We start from the raw sequence: 22,750 nt of genomic DNA on the forward strand, positions 1-22,750 counted from the left end.
CACAAGAGCAACTTGTCCGTGAACTACTCTTTGCAGACGATGCCGCTTTAGTTGCCCATTCAGAGCCAGCTCTTCAGCGCTTGACATCCTGTTTTGCGGAAACTGCCAAAATGTTTGGCCTGGAAGTCAGCCTGAAGAAAACTGAGGTCCTCCATCAGCCAGCTCCCCACCATGACTACCAGCCCCCCCCACATCTCCATCAGGCACACAAAACTCAAAACGGTCAACCAGTTTACCTACCTCGGCTGCACCATTTCATCTGATGTAAGGATCAACAAAGAGATAGACAACAGACTCGCCAAGGCAAATAGCGCCTTTGGAAGACTACACAAAATATTCTGGATAAAAAAACCACCTGAAGAAACACACAAAGATCAGCATGTACAGAGCCATTGTCATACCCACGCTCCTGTTCGGATCCGAATCATGGGTCCTCTACCGGCATCACCTACGGCTCCTAGAACGCTTCCATCAGCGCTGTCTCCGCTCCATCCTCAACATTCATTGGAATGACTTCATCACCAACATTGAAGTACTTGAGCTGGCAGAATCCGCAAGCATCGAATCCATGCTGCTGAAGACCCAACTGCGCTGGGTGGTTCACGTCTCCAGAATGGAGGACCATCGCCTTCCCAAGATCATGTTATATGGCGAGCTCTCCACTGGCCACCGAGACAGAGGTGCACCAAAGAAGAGGTACAAGGACTGCTTAAAGAAATCTCTTGGTGTCTGCCACATTGATCACCGCCAGTGGGCTGATATCACCTCCAACCGTGCATCTTGATGCCCCACAGTTCGACGGGCAGCAACCTCCTTTGAAGTAGACCACAGAGCCCACCTCACTGACAAAAGACAAAGGAGGAAAAACCCAACACCCAACCCCAACCAACCAATTTTCCCTGCAACCGCTGCAACTGTGCCTGCCTGTCCCGCATCGGACTTGTCAGCCACAAACGAGCCTGCAGCAGACATGGACATACCCCTCCATAAATCTTCATCCGGGAAGCCAATCCAAAGAGAGAGAGATTAATTTAAGCAGTTTTATAGTTTTATTTTCAAGCTTTTTTGACATTTCTTAAATTAAAAATGAAAATGTAGTCAGCCATTTGATGCCTTATGAAGTTATTTACAGGTGAATCACTCACTTAACTTGCCCCTTGCAATTGATGCAAACCCCACACCCCAAATCTATGTTCAGTTACTCCTGGCTCATCCTTTAGCCTTGCTGATGTTTTACATATGAAACTTCAACTTGTTCTCTCTTTCTATTTACTTGTCTCGAACCTTTGATGGGGGCTGACAGGTGGGGAGGCCGACAGGCGGTGCTAGAAGGGAGGTTCTCTCATATTTTATTATATTTGCAATTGTCAATTTTGTAATTAGTTGAATGTTTGACCTAGCTTGAAATAATCTATTATCAATGAGAGGGTTTGCATCTGCAGCATAAATCTGATACAATGAAGGTTGCTTCAACTAAATCTCAATATTAAGTCCGTTCCCAATATATTTTTAAAGTAATAGGTGCACCCTCTCAAAATACCATTTTTAACTAAGTTATTGAGATACAGTAGCCCACTGGTAACAGCAAAGCTGAATTTAAATCCCACTGAAATTGAGTATTTGTGATAAGACCAAATGCTTTGCCAATGCACTCAAGAACATGCAGCCACAAGCTGGACTGGCTTTTACAGTTCATCTGTAGTTTCTGATTCATTTATTTCCTGAAAGTGTCCACAGATTGGATCAAGTGTGCGATCATGTAGCTGATGAGGTCCAATAAAAAAAAAAAACCATTGGATTTACCTTTGCTGCTGCACTGTCTCCACATCATTACTCCTTTAGGAATTCCTTTATGTACCCAAACACATGACCGCACAACAGCAGTTACTGGCTGGAAAATCGAGAGATGTAGTGCTCACTCAAGTTCACAATTTCAGCTGGGCGAGGAGAAACCAAAAAGACCTGGGGCACCCCTCCAGAGAGAGCGGGAGAAAAATCAAAAGATCCACCATTCTGATGAGCATTCGAGCAAATAAACTTGGAGCAGAAGTCATTTACCAGAAGGAAATAAAAAGTGGAAATACTAAAGTTAAGATATGGTAATAAAATAACATTAAAAAATGTGATCATCTCAATGTTGACCGCTGAGTAGGGAACATCTCAATATGCACCTGTTCCTGTAGCTAAATAGTCAGGTGTGAGGTATTTCTGTAAAAGCTCCTAAACCCTAGGGGATTTAAGGTGAGGCCAAGCATTAAAACCCATTTCAGCTTTGTAATTTAACAACCAGCAAAGCGAGTAGAGCTTTATCCCTTCTATGGACTAGATTAAAATCTGTCTCTAGAGCTAAAACTCTGGTTTTTGTGCAGCCAAACCTCAAAGTTGCTTTTTATACACTGTTTATGAAAATAATACAATTAACCATGTAAAAGCCAAAATATTTTCAGTGGTACATTATGATCCCTTGATGATCATAAAAATGTCTCATGGGATAGAATTTTGCTGTGAGTTCTTTCTTTATCTCTGACTGTTTTTAAGAGCAGTGCAAAGAAACAAAGTCAAACGACTTTTGTCCAATTTCTGATGGTGAGAAGTCCCAGGACATAATACTGTAGTGGTCATTTTGAATAGACATGTCAAGGGTTGAAAAATTGTTGGTTTTAAAAAGCGAGGCAGATTATTTGAAAGAGATTAGCCAATGGTATTGCATTAAATTTTGACATACAGCATGGTAAGAGGCCCTTTCGACCCACAAATCCCTGCCAACCAATATGTGCACCAATTGAAGGGTGAGAGGGAACCAGAGGAAATCCACTCAGACACGGAGGTAGTACAAACTCCTTAAAGGCAGTACCAAATCGAACCCGGGTCGCTTGAAGAGTTATAGTGCTGCATTAACTGCTATGCTAACCTTGCCATCCTATGCATGTTCATGTGTTAGATGGGTATGGTGAAGCAGGATAAAGGGGTGGTTAACAGCACCAGAATACACCTGAGATTGTCTGATCTTGGAAGCTAAGCGGACTCAGGCCTGGTCAGTACTTGGAGGGCAGATTTCTGTGAGGGGCGCTGGACAAAATGGCAACTCTCTGTCTTCCTTATGATAGACAAAAGTTAAAGAATTTCATGCATGTTACATTCTAAATGTAGTATTACATGAAAAGAATGGAACCTTTACCTTAATATTCACACAGAAATATCTTGCTCTAGTCAATTCAGTCCTGATCCATATCCTCTTTCCACTGGCCTCTGATGCCAAAAGGAAAAAAAAAATGTTTCATTCCTCAACATTGGGGCCTTTCATCTCAATTCTATTGAATAAGAAATGAAGTGCTGCCACTTGACGAAGACATTTAATCATTCTATTTCATATGATACTCGGAATAACTACCTGTGAAATTAACAACTGAATCCTCAAAGCTTTCAACTGACTTTCTTCTTATTGCGATCTTACCACAAAGATTAACACACTATTACAGCAGATGATTACCTGTTAATGTGGATAAAGAAAGGGAAGCTGGTGCCTCCATGTAATTTTTAAGAATGGCCGCCAAAATCTCCAGTCTGTAGGGAATATGTTATTTACCAAAAACTTCCACCCTGCCAAAATAATGTTGTCCATTATTGTTTCCCTTGATTTCTTAGTCACAATATCTTTGGAATAAAGCAACAAATTTCTGATCACCAATTTTAAAGTACAGGAAGACATAAATCGACACTGGTTTTAAATCTGATAAAGTCTTTGTGCACTACTGGGGACCAAACATTTTCTAGGGGGTTTGCTGATGGTAGAAAACTAGGCAAGATTATGAGTAAGGGGAGGTAACCATACCCAGGACACTATTTTGACAACTTCCCATTCCCAGGACCCCTCCACTTCTTCTTCACCATGGATATGAATGGCATGGTTAGCAGCACACTACAGTATTACAGCACTGACCATCCGAATTGGAATCAAGCTCAGGCTGTAAGGACTGTAAGGCCCCCATTATCACCCTCTTTACTGATCAGATTTCATCAGAATTTGTGTTCCCTCTGATCACCCTCCAGCTGCTGCCTCCTCCTTCACCTCCACTCTACCCCAGCTGCCTGACTTCATCTGCCCTTTCTTCTCTTTGCTTCAATCTATCCTTCGCCTGCCTCTGTCTCCCTCCTCCATCCAACCACTTTCTCCATCTGATATCCTTCACTCCGCCTCAGTCCACCTGTCATGTACTAGTCCCTCTCTCAGTGACTGCCTCTCTTCCCTGTATGGGCTATTTCCCCCTCCACTCTCAGTCTGATCCCAAACTTTGACGATTTGTTAAACTCCTCCACCCCAACACCCTGCCAGATGCTTGGTTGAACTGCTGAATTCCTCCAGCAGTTTTGTTTATTGCTCCCAAAAAATTAAACACGGTGCTGGTCTCCTTAATTTCACAACAATCTCCACTTATCATGGAGTGAGATTCAGCAGATGGTTTCAGGGTTGGCATGTCTGCCTTCTGAGATTAGAATAAATCTGTATGCTCTCCCTGTGTCAGTGTAGGTTATCCCCAGTTGCTCAGATTTCTTCTTACCCTTCAAAAATGGACATGCTTGTCAGTTAAATATGTGTAACTTGGCACCATGGTTCTCAATGGTTGGAATTGGCTTCTACCATGTTGTAAATATGTATATTTTTAATTAAATTGTAAAAATGCTAGCTTTTGTACCTCTAAACTCACCAGGAAGATCTTAAAACCCTCTACTTCTTTCTGTAAAAGATATACAACCAGATACTCTCCACTAACACTCTCATCCAACAGGCAGAACTCGTTTTTACACTGTACAACTCTTCCTCTCATTCCTTTCAAATCAAAGGCCATGGAAACTTGCATGTGTCCTCACTATCCCTTCATTTTCCTTCACCATATGGAACAGTTCTCTCAAAGCCCACTTCATAACATTGGTGCTGAATTCTGCACCCGTGCCGCAACTCATCAACGTTATCATCTTCATTACTAACTTCCACCCTACTCTCAAATTCACTTGGATAATTTTTGGAACTTCTCTTGCCTTTCTGGATCTCTCTGTCTTCATCTCTAGACTCAAACAATCCACTGACACTTACTATAACCCTATTGACTCCTAAATTGCACCTCTTCCCACCTGCTTCTGGTAAGAGTGTCATAATTTTCTCTAAGTTTCTATATCACATCTGGTCTCCTTAATTTCACAACAACCTCCACTTATCATGGAGTGAGATTCAGCAGATGGTTTTAGGGTTGGCTGCCTTCTGAGATGAGAATAAGCAGGCTAGGCATGAATTAGAGGAAAGAGAGAACATAGAACAGTTCACCAAAATAATGTGGCGACCCTTATAAACGTACTCCATGATCAATCCAACCCTTCTCTCCCTCACAGTCCATAGCCCACAATTTTTCTTGTATCCATATGCCTATCTTCTAAATTTTTTAAATGTCCCTGCTGAATCAGCCTCAACCATCACCTGCAGCAATGTGTTTCAGGAACACACCACTCTATTTAAAATACCCATTTCTAACATCTCCCCAATGAGACGAGACCTCATTCAAAAGCATTCGTAATTCTTATAGGGCTCAACCTATGGATATAGGGAGGATATAGGACTCTGAATCTTACAGACTCACCAATTAATGTCAGGATTTTAAACTTTAAGCATCTGGAATGCATCCATGGGTTGCCCCCTCATCCTTGTATACTTCCAAGAGCTGACAATCATTCCTGGTATACCAACTCTTACATTCCTGATATAATTTGAGTGAATCTTCTCTGATCCCTGTCCACGTTAAATACGTCACCCAAAACTGCATACAGGAGTCCAAATGAGGTCTCACCAGTGCTTTATAGAGTCTCGACATTACATCCCTGCTCTTGTCTGCTACCCCTCTGGAAATGAATGCCAACATTACATTTGGGTTCTTCACCATTGACACAATGTGGAGGTCAACTTCTAGGGTATCCTGCACAAGGACTCCCAAGTCCCTTTGTGCCTCAGAATTTAGAATTTTATCCACATCTAAATAATAGTCTGCCCATCTATTTCTTCTACCAAAGTGCATAATTGTACACCTTCCAGCATAGTATTTCATTTGGCACATCTTTGTCAATTCTCCTAATCTATGCAAGTCTCTTTGTAGCCTTTCTGTTATCCTCAGCACCACCTCCACTACTACCTACTTTGGTATCATCTGCAAATTTAGATACAAAGCCATCTATTCCATAATTCAAATCATTTATATATTATGCAAAAACAGCAGCCCCAACATCGACCTCTGAGGAACACCACCAGATAGCCAACCAGAATAGAATCCCTTTATTCCTACTCTGTTTCCACCTGACCAGGCAATGCTCCATCTTTCCTGTAATTCCATTGACTCTCATCTGGTTTAGCAGCCCTATGTGTGGCATGTTGTCAAAGGCCTTTTGAAAGTCCAAATACACAACATCCACTGCATCTCCCCTGTCTATCGTTTTTGTGATCTCTTTAAAAATTACAATAGATTTGTCAGGCTTTATTTTCCTTTAAGGAAACAATGTTGACATGGTCATTTCTTTTCAGGCACCTCAAGTTTTCTGTAATCTCATCCTTTATTTTGAAAATTTTATTTATTAAATCATGGTTAAACATACAATAATGGATACCACTTAGAAAAACAAAATACATACATGATAATTTTTATGTAAATAAATACCCCTACAACACCCTACCCTTACCTACCCACCCCCATTATTCTATCCCCAAAAAGGAAGAGGAGATCACATAATATAAAATTCATCAATTAATTACCGTGGTTCGGAGCAACTTCCACTAATGTGTGGAAAGGGGATTTAATAATTTAACCCCATGTAATCCAAATTTGGGCTCCATGTTTTAGCAAAAAAGGAGTAATTATTACACAAATGATATGTTATCTTTTCCAAATGAATACAAGATCACATCTCCAAATGCCATATTGGAATACTCAAAGCAGTGTCATTTTTCCCAAGTAATTGCCAAACATTTTCTAGCCACACCTAAAGTGAATTTCAAAAAAGCAATTTGAAATTTATTTAATTTTAATTCTAAACTCAATCTTTCAATATTACCCAACAAATATATTAAAAGATCTAGTGGAAGTTTCAATAGCTTTTAAAAGTGCATTAAATCTTTTCCAAAAGGTTTGGCTGTCTCACATATCCAAGAGGAAAGTAAAAAAAGAGCTGTTATCTCATCCTTTTTTTAAAAACTTTATTTATTCATTGAAACAACAATTAGTATATAACATATACAACAATTAATCCTAAACATGAATGTTATTTTTTATATAGAGAGAAATAAAAAAAAAAGAAAAGAACCCCCCCCTTCAGCCAACTCTCCTAAGGAGAGCCATAAAGAAAGAAGAAAAGAAAAAATATTAAAAATTTAAGCATACATATTAAGATCTAATCTATTTAAATTGAAATGTAAATATTCTGAATATAACAACTACTTATTAATTTTTTAAAAACGATAATTATCACACAAAACATATGTAAATTTTCCATTATTAAACAATATTTCATCTCATTATGCCATCTATTAATATCAATCATATTTCTATCTTTCCACATACTAGCAATACAATTTTTCACTACAGATAAAGCTAAATATACAAAAGCAAGTTGAAACTTAGCTAATCCCAAACTTTTCAAAGGTTGCAAACTACCCAATAAAAACACTGCCGGATCTAAAAGTATTTTAATCTTATACAGGTATTCTAAAAACAATTGAATTTTCTTCCAAAAAGATTATATATGACCAAGCAGCATGAAAAAAGTTCCAACAAAATTACCACATCTAAAACACAAATCTGATTCATGAAAACCATACTTCTTTAATTTTTCAGGTGTTAAGTATAATTGATGTAAAAAAATTATAGTTAATCATTGCATAACGTGCATTTATCAATCTAGTTACACTATCATAACAAATATCTAACCAATCATCCTTGGAAAAAATAAAACCAATGTCCGCTTTCCATTTACATTTAGACCTATCCCAACCCTTTTTATCCATACCATCCTGTAATATTTGATACATAGATGAAATATAACCCTTCTCTGGTACCTTCATAAGAAAAGTCTCAAATTTAGTCATTTCAGGTAAAATCATATCTCTACCAAACGTATGCTTTACCAATGATCGAATTTGGTAATAGAGAAACAAAGAATTTTTATCAGTACCAAAACTGTCCCTCATCTGATTTAAAGATAAAAATTTACCCTCTTTAAAACAATCTCCCAAATTCTTCACAGCTTTAAATCTTAAATGCAATAAACTTTGATTATGTATTGAAAAATAAATAAGTTGATTATTATACAATGGGGTCAAAGCCGATAATTCAGCACTAGAGCCAATCATTTTATTTTTTTTAATCCATAGCTTCATTAAATGTTTTAGTATAGGCACATTATATTGCTGTACCAAATTTATATTCCATCTAAACAAAATTTGATTTATTTCAAATTCAGAAATATTTGCCATCTCAATTTTGGCCCAACTAGGAGGTCGTTCCAAATCCATCAATGAACTAAGAAATTTAAGTTGGGCTGCTTCATAATAATTTTGAAAATGTGGTCGACATAATCCCCCTAACTCATATTTCCAAGTTAATTTATTCAAAGCTACTCTCGAAAATTTAGCTCTCCATAAAAATTCCCTATTCCCTAACCATTTTATTCAAATCTCGAAAAAAACAAATGATCAAGTAAATACGGAATAGATTGAAACAAATATTGCATATGCGGAAAAATATTCATCTTAATTGTATTTATCCTACCCAATAAATTAATAGGTTAATCTTTCCATTTAATCAAATCAGTTTTAATTTTTTTTATTAACAGAACATAATATAATTTATATAAAGATTAATAATCAACATTCAGAATTATACCCAAATATTTAATTCGATCAGTCTATTTCAAATTAATAATATTCTTATAAACTGAATAATCTCCTTCACTTACTGGTAATATTTCACTTTTTTCCCAATTAACTTTATATCCAGAAAGACATCCATATTGTATTAAACACTCCTTCAAGTGTAAAAGTGACTGAGCTGGGTTTGTTAAATACACCAATACATCATCAGCAAATAAATTAATTTTATACTCCTCATCTAAAACCTTCATACCATGTATCTGTGTATTTTGTCTTATCAGCTGTGCTGAAGGTTCAATCACTAATGCAAACAGAGCTGGTGATAAAGGACAATCTTGACGAGTTGATCGAGTCAATTTAAAAGGTTCCGAAATCAAGCCATTCGTCAATACTCTAGCTACCAGTTTACTATATAAAGCCTTAATCCAACCAATAGAAAAAGGACCATACTTAAATTTCTCCAGAACTTTAAACAAAAAATTCCACTCAACTCTATCAAATGCTTTTACTGCATCTAAAGATATCACCATTGGGTGATCTGAAGATTGTTGAAATATATTAATCAAACTAATCATGCGCAGAATGTTATCTGACCCATATCTATTCTTTATAAAACCTGTTTGATCCATATGAATCAACTTAGGTAAAAATTTAGCCAATCTATTCACTAATATTTTAGCTATTATTTTATAATCTACATTTAACAACGAAATTGGTCTATATGAAGATACTTGCAAAGGATCTCTATCTTTCTTTGGGGTTACTGTAATTAAAGCATGAGAACAAGACTCAGATAATTCATAATGTTCTCCAACTTGACATAATACATCTCCAAACACTGTAGAGAAATCATCATAAAAGATTTTATAAAATTCAACCGAAAATCCATCATCACCAAGCGATTTACCGTTCGGCATTTCCATCATAGCCATTTTAACTTCCGAATCAGTAAATGGTTCCTCTAACTCCTGTATATCTGTATCCTCTAATATTGGTAAATTCAACTGTGATAGAAAAAGATCAATCGATCCAATTTCTTGTTTTTCTTCAGATGTATATAACTTTTTATAAAATGAAAAAAATTCATAATTTATCTCACAAGGTTTATAAGTGATAAGAGAATTCCGTTTAACAGCATTAATAGTCCTCGAAACCTGTTCTTTCTTTAATTGCCATGCCAATACCTTATGTGCTTTCTCTCCCCATTCATAATACCGTTGCTTAGTCCTATTAATCACACATTCAAATTGATAAGATTGCAAAGTATTATATTCCAGTTTCAACCTAGATAATTCTATTTTCTGATCTTCTGTAGCATCTTTCTGAAATTCCTTTTCTAACTCATCAATCTGTTTCTCTAAGTCAAGACTCTGATTTAATCGTTTCTTTTATATTTTAGAAGTATAACAAATTATTTGTCCTCTCAAATAAGCTTTCATAGCATCCCATAATACAAACTTACTTTGAACAGAATTAGAATTTTCTTTCAAAAAAAAATTAATTTGTTTTTTCAAAAAAATCAATAAATTCTGTATTTTTTAACAACGTAGATTTAAATATAGTTTATCCAATGATAGGCCACTTGAATTTTCTCAGAAGTTGCATATGTAAAATATAAAAAAGAATGATCTGAAATCACCCTACTTTTATATTCTGCTTGTATCTTCCCTTGTAAATGTGCCAATACTAAAAAATTCAATCCTTGAAAATGATTCATGTCTAAATGAATAAAAGGAGAAATCTTTCTCTATCGGATTAAGATGTCTCCAAATATCTACTAAATTAAGCGCTTTCATCAACGCTTGAACCTGAACTGCCATCTGTTCTTGCAATGGAGGGAGTGCAGAGGCGATTCACCAGGCTGATACCACCTGGAATGGCAGGAATGACTTATGAGGAAAGATTACGCAAATTGGGATTGTACTCCCTGGAGTTTAGAAGATTGAGAGGGGATCTCATAGAGACATATAAAATTCTGGCAGGACTGGACAGAATGGATGCAGATGGGATGTTTCCAATGATGGGAAAATCCAGAACCCAGGGCCATGGTTTGAGGATAATAGGCAAACAATTTAGGACCGAGATGAGGAGGAATTTGTTTACCCAGAGGGTGGTGAATCTGTGGAATTCATTGCCACAGAGGGCAGTAGAGGCAGGATCATTAAATATATTTAAGAGGGAATTAGATATATTTCTTCAGTATAAGGGTATTAAAGGTTACGGAGAGAAGACGGGGATGGGGTACTGAACTTTAAGATCAGCCATGATCTTGTTGAATGGCGGAGCAGGTTCGAAGGGTCGAATGACCTACTCCTGCTCCTATCTTCTATGTTTCTATGTTTCTATGTTTCTATGTTTCTTAGATTTCTTAACTTTCTTTGGAGATTTATCCAATAAAGGTTCAAAAACACAATTAAAATCACCATCAACTAAAATATTATCATTAGTCTGAACCAAATATAAAATGCATCTGAAATAAATATTTCATCATCTACATTTGGGGCATAAATATTAAGCAAAGTCCAAAATTCACTAAAAATCTTACAATTCAATTTAAGAATACATCCTGGCTTTTCCTCCATTGATTGTAATTCAAAAGATACATTTTTATGTATCAAAATTGCTACACCTTTAGCCCTAGAATTAAATGAAGAAGAATATACATGCCCAACCCAGTCCCTCTTTAGTTTCATACTTTCCTTCAGATTCAAATGTGTTTCTTATAAAAAAGCAACATCAATTTTCATTTTCTTAATATATGCCAAGACTCGCTTACGCTTGATCGGACTGTTTAAACTTCGAACATTAAAAGTAGCAAACCTCAACTTTGACATATCTACTATTGTTACTAAATACCAATAATATCTATATATGAAAACTCAAATCAACATATACAGGCCCTCCAGTAGGAGAAAACAAAATCACAAATTAAAAGCTAACTAAAATGAAAATTAAAAAAAAAAAAAATCCCCCCCCCCAAAAAAAACTACCAAAAGGTAGTAATCCCAAAACAAAAATTGGGTGTGGGTCACCCACCAGTGGCTGATGACTAATAAAGAACTTAGAGCAAATCTCTCCCTCCCCAGCCAAACAATGAATAACATTAAAATATCATAATAACAAAAAAAAGTAGAATAAGAATAAGAAAATTCTTCTATTCGTCCAAGAGATTCCAGTCTCGGAGATCCCATTTCAGAAAAAGTTTGACTCTTTCCATTCCCATTTTTCCCATTTCTGCCATTTTTTTCTGTTTCCAAACCAAGCAGATTTTTCTTTAGGAGACAATGGTGGACTACTTCTTTGTCCTCTTATGACTAGCAATGAGTCAACAAAAATCATTGGTTCAAGATCATTCTCAAAAAACAAAAATTGATTATCTCCATAAAACACTTTCAACACTGCTAGGTAGCGAAAAGTAGACTTATAACCTTTATGCCACAGAGCTTCTTTAACTGGTTTAAATCGACGTCGACGTTGAATAACCTCTTGACTCAAATCAGGATTTAAAAAAAACTGCTATTATGAATCAATAACAGAATTTGTCATTGTCTCGCATTTTGCACTGCTAGTTGAAGTATTGCTTCTCTGTCCAGATAATTCAAACATCAAGTTATTATCAGTTTCAGTGGTTGACCAGGTAAAGGTGTTCTTCTTAAAGCTCTATGAGCTCTTTCCAATACCATGCTTCCAGAAAAAAATTCTTGCCCTAATACTTGTGGGATCCAGTCTTTAAATAAACAAAGAGGATCTTGTCCTTCTATACCTTTTGGCAAACCAACGATTTTCACATTATTCCTTCTACTTTGATTCTCCAAGTAATCTATTTTCCTCTCTAGCATCTTCTCACATTCTCCCAATTCTATGACTGATTTTTCAACCTTCAACACTTTTTCTGTGTAAGAAACCACTTGCTGTTTACAGTCCAAAAAAGCAGACTGAAATTTTTTTAAATCTTCATAAGATGCTTCCACACGTGCTTTAACTATATTCAATTCTGAACTTATACTAACATCTCATTCATTAAAGGTTGAATGACAGCATTTAACTGCATACACTGTAACTCAGAAAAGCTCAGCCCTGATTTCTCTGATGTAATGGCAGAACCAGGTAACTGCAGCTCCTGCTGCAACTCAACGAAAGGCATTTTAAAAGTTTTACTGCGGGTCTGGACTCCCAGCGACATCACCTCGACTTCCTCAGGGATTCGCCGCTGGTCTCCCCCGCAGCTCGTTGTTTTTCGCAAAATCACGGAGGAAATCGATATCTTCAGGTTGAAATGCTTCCTGATGCATTCCAAACAATGGAGTCATCTTCCTGCGTGATCCCTCCGTTAAAATCGAAAGGCTTCCAGAATCGGGATCCACTTCTTGGGAACATGCACCTTCCTCCAGAGAATGGGTAATTCCAGCGCCATCCTTCACTTGGTGAGTAGTAGACATTTTTTTTTCATCTCCCACAGGCAGTCTTTGTGGTTTAGACACTGAAGAAATTAAACCTGAAGCTGTATCAAGCCGTTTAGGCCCCAAATCTTCAGCACTTCGAAAATGTAACTTCTTCTGCACTTGAGGTTTAATTTTTTTTTACCATTAATGGCCATAATAGTTCCTCAATACTTTAAACTAAAATTTAAAATGTTTAAACTTGAAAACAAAGGGTTAAAAAATGGGTACTTAAAAGTCTGGCCAGAGAGGTCGAGATTATACGTCTAGACTCTACGCCATCTTGCCACGCCCCCCACCCCCCCCCCCCCCCCCGTAATCTCATTCTTGACAATCAACTCCAAGACCTTCCTCAGCACCAATGTCAGGCTAATATTCCATAATTTCCTTTTTGCTGCCTTCCTCTCTTCTTAAACAGTGGTGTGATATTTGTGATCGTCAAGTCCAATGGAATCATTGATTCCCTGAAGATTATTACCAGTGCCTCCACAATCTCTACAGCAGCTATGTCCTTCAGTATCCAAGGGTGCGGGGGACGTGGCGAGATGGCGTAGAGATGAGACGTGTAATCCTGATCTCTCTGGTCAGACTTTTAAGTACCTGTTTTTTAACCCTTTATTTTTAATTTTAAAATTTTAATTTTTAGTTTGATATTTTGGTGAGCCATTATGGCAACTAATGTAAAAAAAAACGAAGTCTCTGTTGCAAAAGAAAATACAGTTTTGGAGTGCAGAAGATTTGGGGCCTAAATGACCTGAAACAGTCTTGGACTCGATTTCAGTGATCCCCAAGCTTCACCGATCGCTGGTGGGGACATAAGTTAAAGTAACAGCCACACACCAGTCTCAAGATGGCGCTGGTTCGACCCGTTTTGTGGAAGAAGGAGCATGCTCCCGAGAAGTTGGGCATGAGCCTGGTGGCTTGCCACAAAGAATAACCCTGTTGGAAGAGATGGGAGCACGGAGGAAGAGAGCTGTGATGTTTGACACACAGTCTATAGTGACTGGGGGTTTGAGTAGTGCTGCTAATTACGGAGGATTTCGTAATTTTATTAAAAAATGGTCTGCAGGGGGAGGACAATGACGACCCCCTGAGGAAGTCAGGTGGTCATCGTTGGGTGTCCAAACTCACAGCAAAATGATTAGAATGCTGCCTTTTGAAGTACAACCAGAAGAGGACTTACCTTACTCTACCACTATACAGAAAATGGAAGAAGAGCTGGAAGAAAGTGAGTTACAAATTGTGGAACCGGATCCTGCATTCCAAATTGCATCTCAAACTGTTTACATGATGTTTGAGGGTATTGCTTCTTATTTGGATATAATTACTGGTCAATTGAATTAGCTGGTTCAAATGAATACTGATATGAGTTCAGACTTAACTCTGGTTAAGGCAGAAGCTAAAGAAAATTGGAAAAACTTTTTTAAAATTTGAAGTTTCCTTTTCTGAATGTAAACAACAGGTATAATCCAATACAGAAACAATAATAAAGGTGGAAAAATCAGTTAAAGATTCAGGAGCCCGGGAAAGAGAATTAACAAAAAAAATAGACTATTTGGAAAATCAAAGCAGAAGAAATAATGTGAAAATTGTGGGTTTACCAGAAGATATAGAAGGTCAAGATCCTGTCAAATGTTTTAAAAATTGGATTCCCCAGATGTTAGGGTAAGTGTCTTTTCCTGATGGATTGGTATTAGAAAGAGCACATACAGCTTTAAGAAGAACACCTTTACCTGGTCAACCTCCAAGAGCTGTGATAGTTCGCTGTTTGAATTGTTTGGATAGAGAGACAATTCTTCGACTTGCTGTTCAAAATGCAAGACAAAGGCAAGCTCCAATGATGGTTCAGAATAGTGGAGTTTTCTTCTACCCTGATTTGAGTCAAGATGTTATCAGACGTCGACGTGAATTTAACCCAGTTAAAGACGTTTTATGGCGTAAAGGTTACAAATTTGCTTTTCGTTACCCTGCTCTATTGAAAGTGTTTTATGGAAACTATCAGTCTCAATTCTTTGAGAATGAACATGAGGCAATGATTTTTGCTAATTCACTACCAGGTGTCAGAGGACAAAGAAGAAGTCCACCATTATCACCTAAAAGAAAATCTGATGGTCTTGGAAATGGGAAAAATGGCAGAAATGGAAAGAACAGGAATGGAAAGAGTTAATCTATTCTTGAAATGAGTTCACCATCTAGACTGAAATCTCAAGGCTGAATTTTTTTTTAATAATGTTAATATTTTTGATTGGCTGGCTGGGGAGGAGGGGATTGCACTAATTTCTTTGTTAGTCATCAGTCACTAGTGGGTAATCCACACCCAGATTTTTTAGGGAGTAATTACCTTTTGGTATTTTTTGTTGTTGTTCTTTTCTTCTTATTATTAACGAATATTATTTTTATTTGGAGGGCCTATATATTTTAATTTGGGGGTCCTATATATAATTTTTTTTTCTTTGTTATTATTAATTTGTGATTATTTTTGGTATTTAATAATTGTATTAGATATGTCAAATTAGAAGTTTGCTACTTTTAATATTCAGGGATTAAACAACCCAATCAAGCATAAGAGAGTTTTTGCATATATCAAAAAGATGAAAATTGATATTGCTTTTTTAGAAGAGACACATTTGAATGAAAAAGAAAGTATGAAATTGAAGAGAGACTGGGTTGGACATGATTTTTCTTCTTCGTTTAACTCTAAAGCTAAGGGAGTAGCAATTTTATACATAAAAAATTATCTTTTGAATTACAATCAATGGGAATGAATGCAGGACGTATTCTTAAATTTTGGACTTTACTTAACATTTATGTACTGAATGTGGATAATGAAGCATTTATTTTGGATGCATTTTTGCTTCCGGCTCAAGCTCATGAAAATGTTTTGGTTGGAGGAGATTTCAACTATGTTTTGGAACCTTTATTAGATAAATTTCCAAAAAATGTTAAAAAATCCAAAATGGCAATTCAAATTTGAGGTTTGATGAAAGATCTTAATTTAGTGGATATGTGGCAATGTCTCAACCCAACAGAGAAGGATTTCTCTTTTTATTCATTTAGACATGAATCCTTTTCTAGAATTGTTTTTTTAGTATTGGCACATTTACAGGGGAAAATATTGCAAGCAGAATATAAAAGTAGGGTAATATCACATCATTCTTTGTTGTATTTTACTTATGAGAATTCTAAAAAAGTTCGTGCAGCTTCTCGTTGGAGATTCAATTTGACATTAAAAAAATGGAATTTATTGAATTTTTTAAAAAAACAAATCAATTTTTTCTTGGAAGAGAATGTTAATTCTGTTCAGAGAAAATTTATATTGTGGGATGCAATGAAAGCTTACTTGAGAGGTCAAATAATTAGTTATACCCCTAAGGTTAAGAATAATTATTTGACCGAGAGTCTTGAATTAGAGAAACAGATTGATGAATTAGAAAAGGAATTTCAGAGAGATGTGACTGAAAATCAGAAAATAGAGTTGTTTAGATTGAAACTGAAATCCAATACGTTGCAATCTTATCAATTTGAATGCTTGATTAATAGATCTAAACAACGATATTATGAATGGGGTGAGAAAGCACATAAGGTACTTGCATGGCAGTTAAAGAAAGAACAGGTATCAAGGGTTATTAAAGCAGTCAGACGAAATTCGACTGTTACTTACAAACCTCGTGAGATTAATGATGAGTTTTACTCATTTTATAAGAGACTATATACATCTGAGTAAAAACAGGAGAGTGGATCGGTTGATTCCATTTTATCAATGTTGAAATTACTGCTATTACAAGAAGAAGACATATTGGAGCTGGAGGTTCTTTTTACTGATTTAGAAATGAGATTGGCTATGATGGAAATGCCGAATGGAAAATCACCTGGTGATGATGGGTTTTCGGTTGAATTTTATAAGGTATTTTATGATGATTTATCTACAGTGTTGGGAGATGTGATATGACAAATTAATGAACCTTATGATTTACCTGAATCATGCTCTGGTGCTTTAATTACTGTAATTCCTAAGGATAGAGATCTATTGAAGGTGTCTTCATATAGACCAATTTCTTTGATAAATGTAGACTATAAAATAATAGCTAAAGTATTAGCGAATCGATTGGCTAAAATTTTACCTAAGTTGATACATGTTGATCAAACAGGTTTCATAAAGAATAGATATGCTTCAGATAATATTCTTCGAGTGATTAGTTTGATTAATAAATATCGACAATGCCCTGACCATCCGATGGTGATATCTCTCGATGCAGAAAAGGCCTTTGATAGAGTTGAGTGGAATTTTTTATTTAAAGTTATAGAGAAATTTAAGTTTGGTCCTTTTTCTATTGGTTGGATTAAAGCTTTATATAATAAACCAATAGACAGGGTATTGACAAATGGTCAGATCTCGGAACCTTTTAAATTAACCCATTCAACTCGACAAGGTTGTCCTTTGTCTCCAGCTTTGTTTGCTTTAGTAATTGAACCTTTAGCACAGTTGATACGACAAAATACACAGATACAAGGTATGAGAGTTTTAGACGAGGAGTATAAAATTAATCTATTTGCTGATGATGTATTGGTGCATTTAACAAAACCAGCTCAGTCACTTTTACACTTGAAGGAGTGTTTAACACAATATGGATCTTTGTCTGGATATAAAGTTAACTGGGGAAAAAAGTGAAATTTTACCGATAGGTGAAGGAGATTATTCAGTTTATAAGAATATTATTAATTTGAAGTGGACTGATCAAATTAAATATTTGGGTATAAATGTGGATGTTGATTATCAATCTTTATATAAATTAAATTATATACGGTTAATGAAAAATATCAAAGCTGATTTGATTAAGTGGAAGGATCTTCCTATAAATTTAATTGGAAGAATAAATACAATTAAAATAAATATCTTTCCACGTATACAATATTTGTTTCAGTAAATTCCACGTTTACTTAAGAAGAATTGTTTCCTTGATTTAAATAAAATAGTTAGGGAATTTTTATGTAAGGGTAAATTTCCAAGAGTAGCTTTGAATAAATTAACTTGGAAATATGCATTAGGAGGATTATGTTTACCTCATTTTCAAAATTATTATGAGGCAGCTCAATTTAAATTTATTAGTTCTTTAATGGATTTGGAACGGCCCCCTAGTTGGGCTAAAATTGAAATGGTGGATATTTTTGTATTTGAAATACATCAATTTTTGTTTTGGTGGAATTTAAATTTATTACAACAATATAATATGCCCATCCATCCCAAATTATGGATGAGGGAAAATAGAATGATAGGTTCTAAGGGTAAATTATTGACTTTAACACCATTATATAGTAATCAACTTATTCCTTTTTTAATGCATAATCAATGTTTATTACATTGGAAATCTAAAGGTATAAAAAATTTGGAGGTTTGTTTTAAAGAAGGTAAATTTTTATCTTTTAATCAAATGAGGGAAGATTTTGGTATTAATTAGAATTCTTTATTCATTTATTATCAACTTCAATTTTTAGTAAAACAAATATTTGTTTGAGATATGATTTTACCTAAACTGACTAAATTTTAATCTTTTCTTGTGATTGTACCAAAGAAGGGATATATTTCATTGATGTATCAAGTATTACAGGAGAGTGTGGAAAAAAGGGATGGGATAGATCTAAGATTAAATGGGAAAAGGATATTAATTTTATTTTTTCTGAGGATGACTCATTAGATATCTGTCATGATAGTGTTACTAGATTGATAAATGTTCATTATGCAATGGTTAATTACAATTTTTTACATCAATTATATTTAACACCTGAAAAATTTAAAAAAAAAATATGGTTTTAGTGAATCAGACTCTTGTTTTAGATGTGGTATTTTGGTTGGAACATTTTTTCATGCTGTTTGATTATGTGTACGTATACAATCTTTTTGGAAAGCAATTCAGTTGTTTTTGGAATATTTGTATAAGATTAAAATACTTTTAGACCCGGCAATATTTTTGTTGGGTAAGTTGAAGCCTTTTAAAAATTTGGGATTAGATACATTTCAGATTGCTTTTATATATTTAGCTTTATCTGTAGCAAAAAAAATGTATAGCAAGAACATGGAAAAATGCTAATGTGATTGATATTAATAGATGGCATAATGAGATGAAAACTTGTTTGGTAATGGAAAAGATCACGTATGTTTTACATGATAATTATTTTTTTTTTCTTAATAAGTAGTCTTTACATTCAGAATATTTACATTTAAATTTACTTTGATTACATTTTAGTAAATATATTTTAGTTTTTTTTTCCTTTTGGTTCTCCTAAAGAGAGCTGGCTGAGAGGGTGAGGGGGGTTGGTTCTTTTTTTTTACTTTCTCTTTTCTTTTTTATATATAATTTTTTTTAAATTGTTCACAATATGTACTTTTTTTACTGTATGCAATAACCTTGTTGAACGAATTAATAAAGTTGTGAAAAAAAATGTATCCATGGGTGCATTCCATCCAGTCCGGGAGAATTACTTATCCTTAGACCATTTAACTTCTCTCTCGTGACCTTGACTGCACTCACTTCTCTTCCAAGATAGCCATCAGTGTCTAGTATGAAACTAAAGTCTTCCATAGTGATGACTAATCCAAATTATTCATTAATTCCTCAGCCATCTCCTTGTCTCCCACTACAATTTCTCCAGCATCGTTTTCTATTGGTCCTATGTCTACTTTTGGCACTCTTTTACTCTATATATTTAAGAAAGCTTTCAGTATCCTCTTTGATATTACTTTAATCTTTTCCTTCCTAATCATTATCTTAGTTGGCTTCTCCAAGTTGTTAAAATGTTTCCCAGTCCTCTATCTTCCCACTTACAGTATTTTTGCTTCCCTAAATGACTTCTCCTTTGCTTTTACTTTGGGTTCAACTTACCCCATCAGCCACAATTGTCATGTTTTCATTCACAATTTTCTTTCTTTTTGTTATGTGCCTGTTCTGCATTTTCCTCATTTCACACACAAACTCCAGCCATTGCTGATCTGCTGACTTAATTAATGTGTTTTTCCAATCAACTTTGGCCAGTTCTCTTTTATGCGACTGCCATTTCCTTCATTCCATTGAAATACAGGTAGTTCTTGACTTCAGCCCAATGCGGCTTACGTCCACTCGCACATACGACAAAAAATTTTAAAAATGTTTATTAAAATTACTCTATCATGCGCATTTTGTATTACAAGTACTGTATACAGTGGCCCCCGCTCCTGGCAGCAGCCCCAAGTCCCTGCTCTCCATACCCCGCGGCAGTCCGAGGTCCCTGTTCCCCTACTTACTACCAACCCACAGTTACCACGAATCCTTTGGTCCCCATTACAGACGGGTTTACCTGGTACCAACACATTGGACTCTAGCCTCTCCTTTCCAAATTTCAACATGAATTCAATCTTACTGTGATCACTGCCTCCTAAGGGTTCCTTTATCTTAAGATCTCTAATTACCCTTTGTGGTGGTACACCACCGGCCTACTGCAGGGGGCAACCTCCGCACTTGCAGGAGTGTAAAGTGACAGGACAACACCTGGCCGGCTGTCAATCAGTCAGCCTGAATGGATCAAGCCCCACCCGGTCGGGTGTCATTCACCCTCTGGGATTATAAGCCTGCGCTTGCCTCCTGAGGTCTCACTCAGAGTTGCTGCAGCTTCTCTGTGGAAGTCTTTGTGGATTAAAGCCTGTTGTACAGTCTTTACCTTGTGTGTGTCTGATTCTGGATAATAGCGCCCCACAATTTAATCCACAATTTTTCCCACGGCTGCCATGGAAAAATTCCTGAGTGCAGGGAGCCTTGAAGTCAACCCACGCCACCCGGAAGCCCAGAGATGCTTCAAGATCTTGCAGCACGTGGTCGAGGCAATCATCGAGGCGCACGCAGGCGGATCCTGGACTCGGATCGGAAGAGGCTGGTCAAAGCTGGGTCCCCACGCCTCTACGTACAAGAGCGCAATGGACACTCTCGAGAACTTGTATAAGCCCCCCATGAATGCGGTCTGTGCAAGGTACCTCTGCAATACCTGAGCCCAGCAACCCAGGTAAATGGTTAAGTCTTACCTGGGACACCTGCGAGAAATGCCCGACCATGTCTGGCTGAACCCTGGGTAGCTGCAGAGGAGGTCAAGAGGCTGATCCGGGACGCCTTCCTCTGAGAGCTACGCTCGAGGGCCATCCGGCAGAAGCTGCTGGAAGGTAGTATCTATGCCATGACCAAGAGAGTGGAAGAGGTCCAAACCCTGGAAGCTGCAGCCCTGCACATCGAAGCCTTCAATTCCAGGTTCCCCCAGGCTCCCTCATGGCCCTTTCACACTGCAGCTGCAGCCCCAGACTGAGCTGGAGAGGAGAACATCACTGAGGCGGACTCCTGGTGCCCCTGTAATTACTGTGGGTCCTGGTGTGGGTCAGACTGACGATCATGCCAAAACTGCCCGGCTAGGAACCAGTACTATACCTGATGCGACAAGAAAGGTCACTTTGCTAAAGTGTGCCTCTCAAAGCTAGCTGGCAGCTCAGAGGCCCTCTATGACCTCCCCACCTCCCCCACAGACCCCTCCATGTGCTTGTGCCAGGCGGTGCCATTGTCCCCGCTACAACATCCGCCTTCCTCGAACTCCGACGGTGTGGCATTCCGCTCTGCCAGTGACGATCGCAGCATGTGCCCCAAGCACCTAGACCAGTCCCTGCCCTCGCCAGCGCCGCTTGCCGAGAACTACAGTGATGTGACTTCCGGCTGAGGATGTGACGTCACTTCTGGCTGATGTAATGATGTGACTTCAGCCGGCCGCGGCGACGTCACTTCCCCTGGCTCGACAAACATGGCTGGGGAAGGAGGGCCCCCGACGATGACGACGACAATATGGTCAACATGGGCAATGACCAGGCCACCCCACTGACGCACCCCACGCCTCCGGATGTCATCAGTTACCGCACGCCACACCCCACGACCGACGTCGAGGTGGTCAACATGGGTAATGACCAGGCCACCCTATTGACGCTCCCCATGCCTCCGGATGCCATAAATCGCCGTACAGAGCCAAATAATGACGACTCTGACCCTGAGATGTTCCTGCTGCCACCACTCTGACCAGGGACATCACTTATGACCTTGGGCGCTCTCTGATGGACGTGCAAGTCAACAGGCAGGTAACAAAGTGCCTGTTCAACAGTGGCCGCACCGAGAGCTTCATTCACCTGAGCGTGGCCCACTCCTTGAGATTAAAAGTCCACCCCACCACCTGCTTGATCGCCCTCGCCACCAAGGATAAGACTGTTGGTACCCTTGGGCACTGCTCACCCAATATAACTGTGGGAGGGGAGACATATACGGGGTTCAGGGTCCTAGTCATGCCCAAACTCTGTGCCCCAGTCCTCCTGAGCTTGGATTTCTGGTGCCACCTGCAGAGTGTCACCCTTGCCTTT

The sequence above is a fragment of the Narcine bancroftii genome, chromosome 1, assembly GCF_036971445.1.
Source record: "Narcine bancroftii isolate sNarBan1 chromosome 1, sNarBan1.hap1, whole genome shotgun sequence".
In the NCBI taxonomy this organism is placed as follows: Eukaryota; Metazoa; Chordata; class Chondrichthyes; order Torpediniformes; family Narcinidae; genus Narcine; species Narcine bancroftii.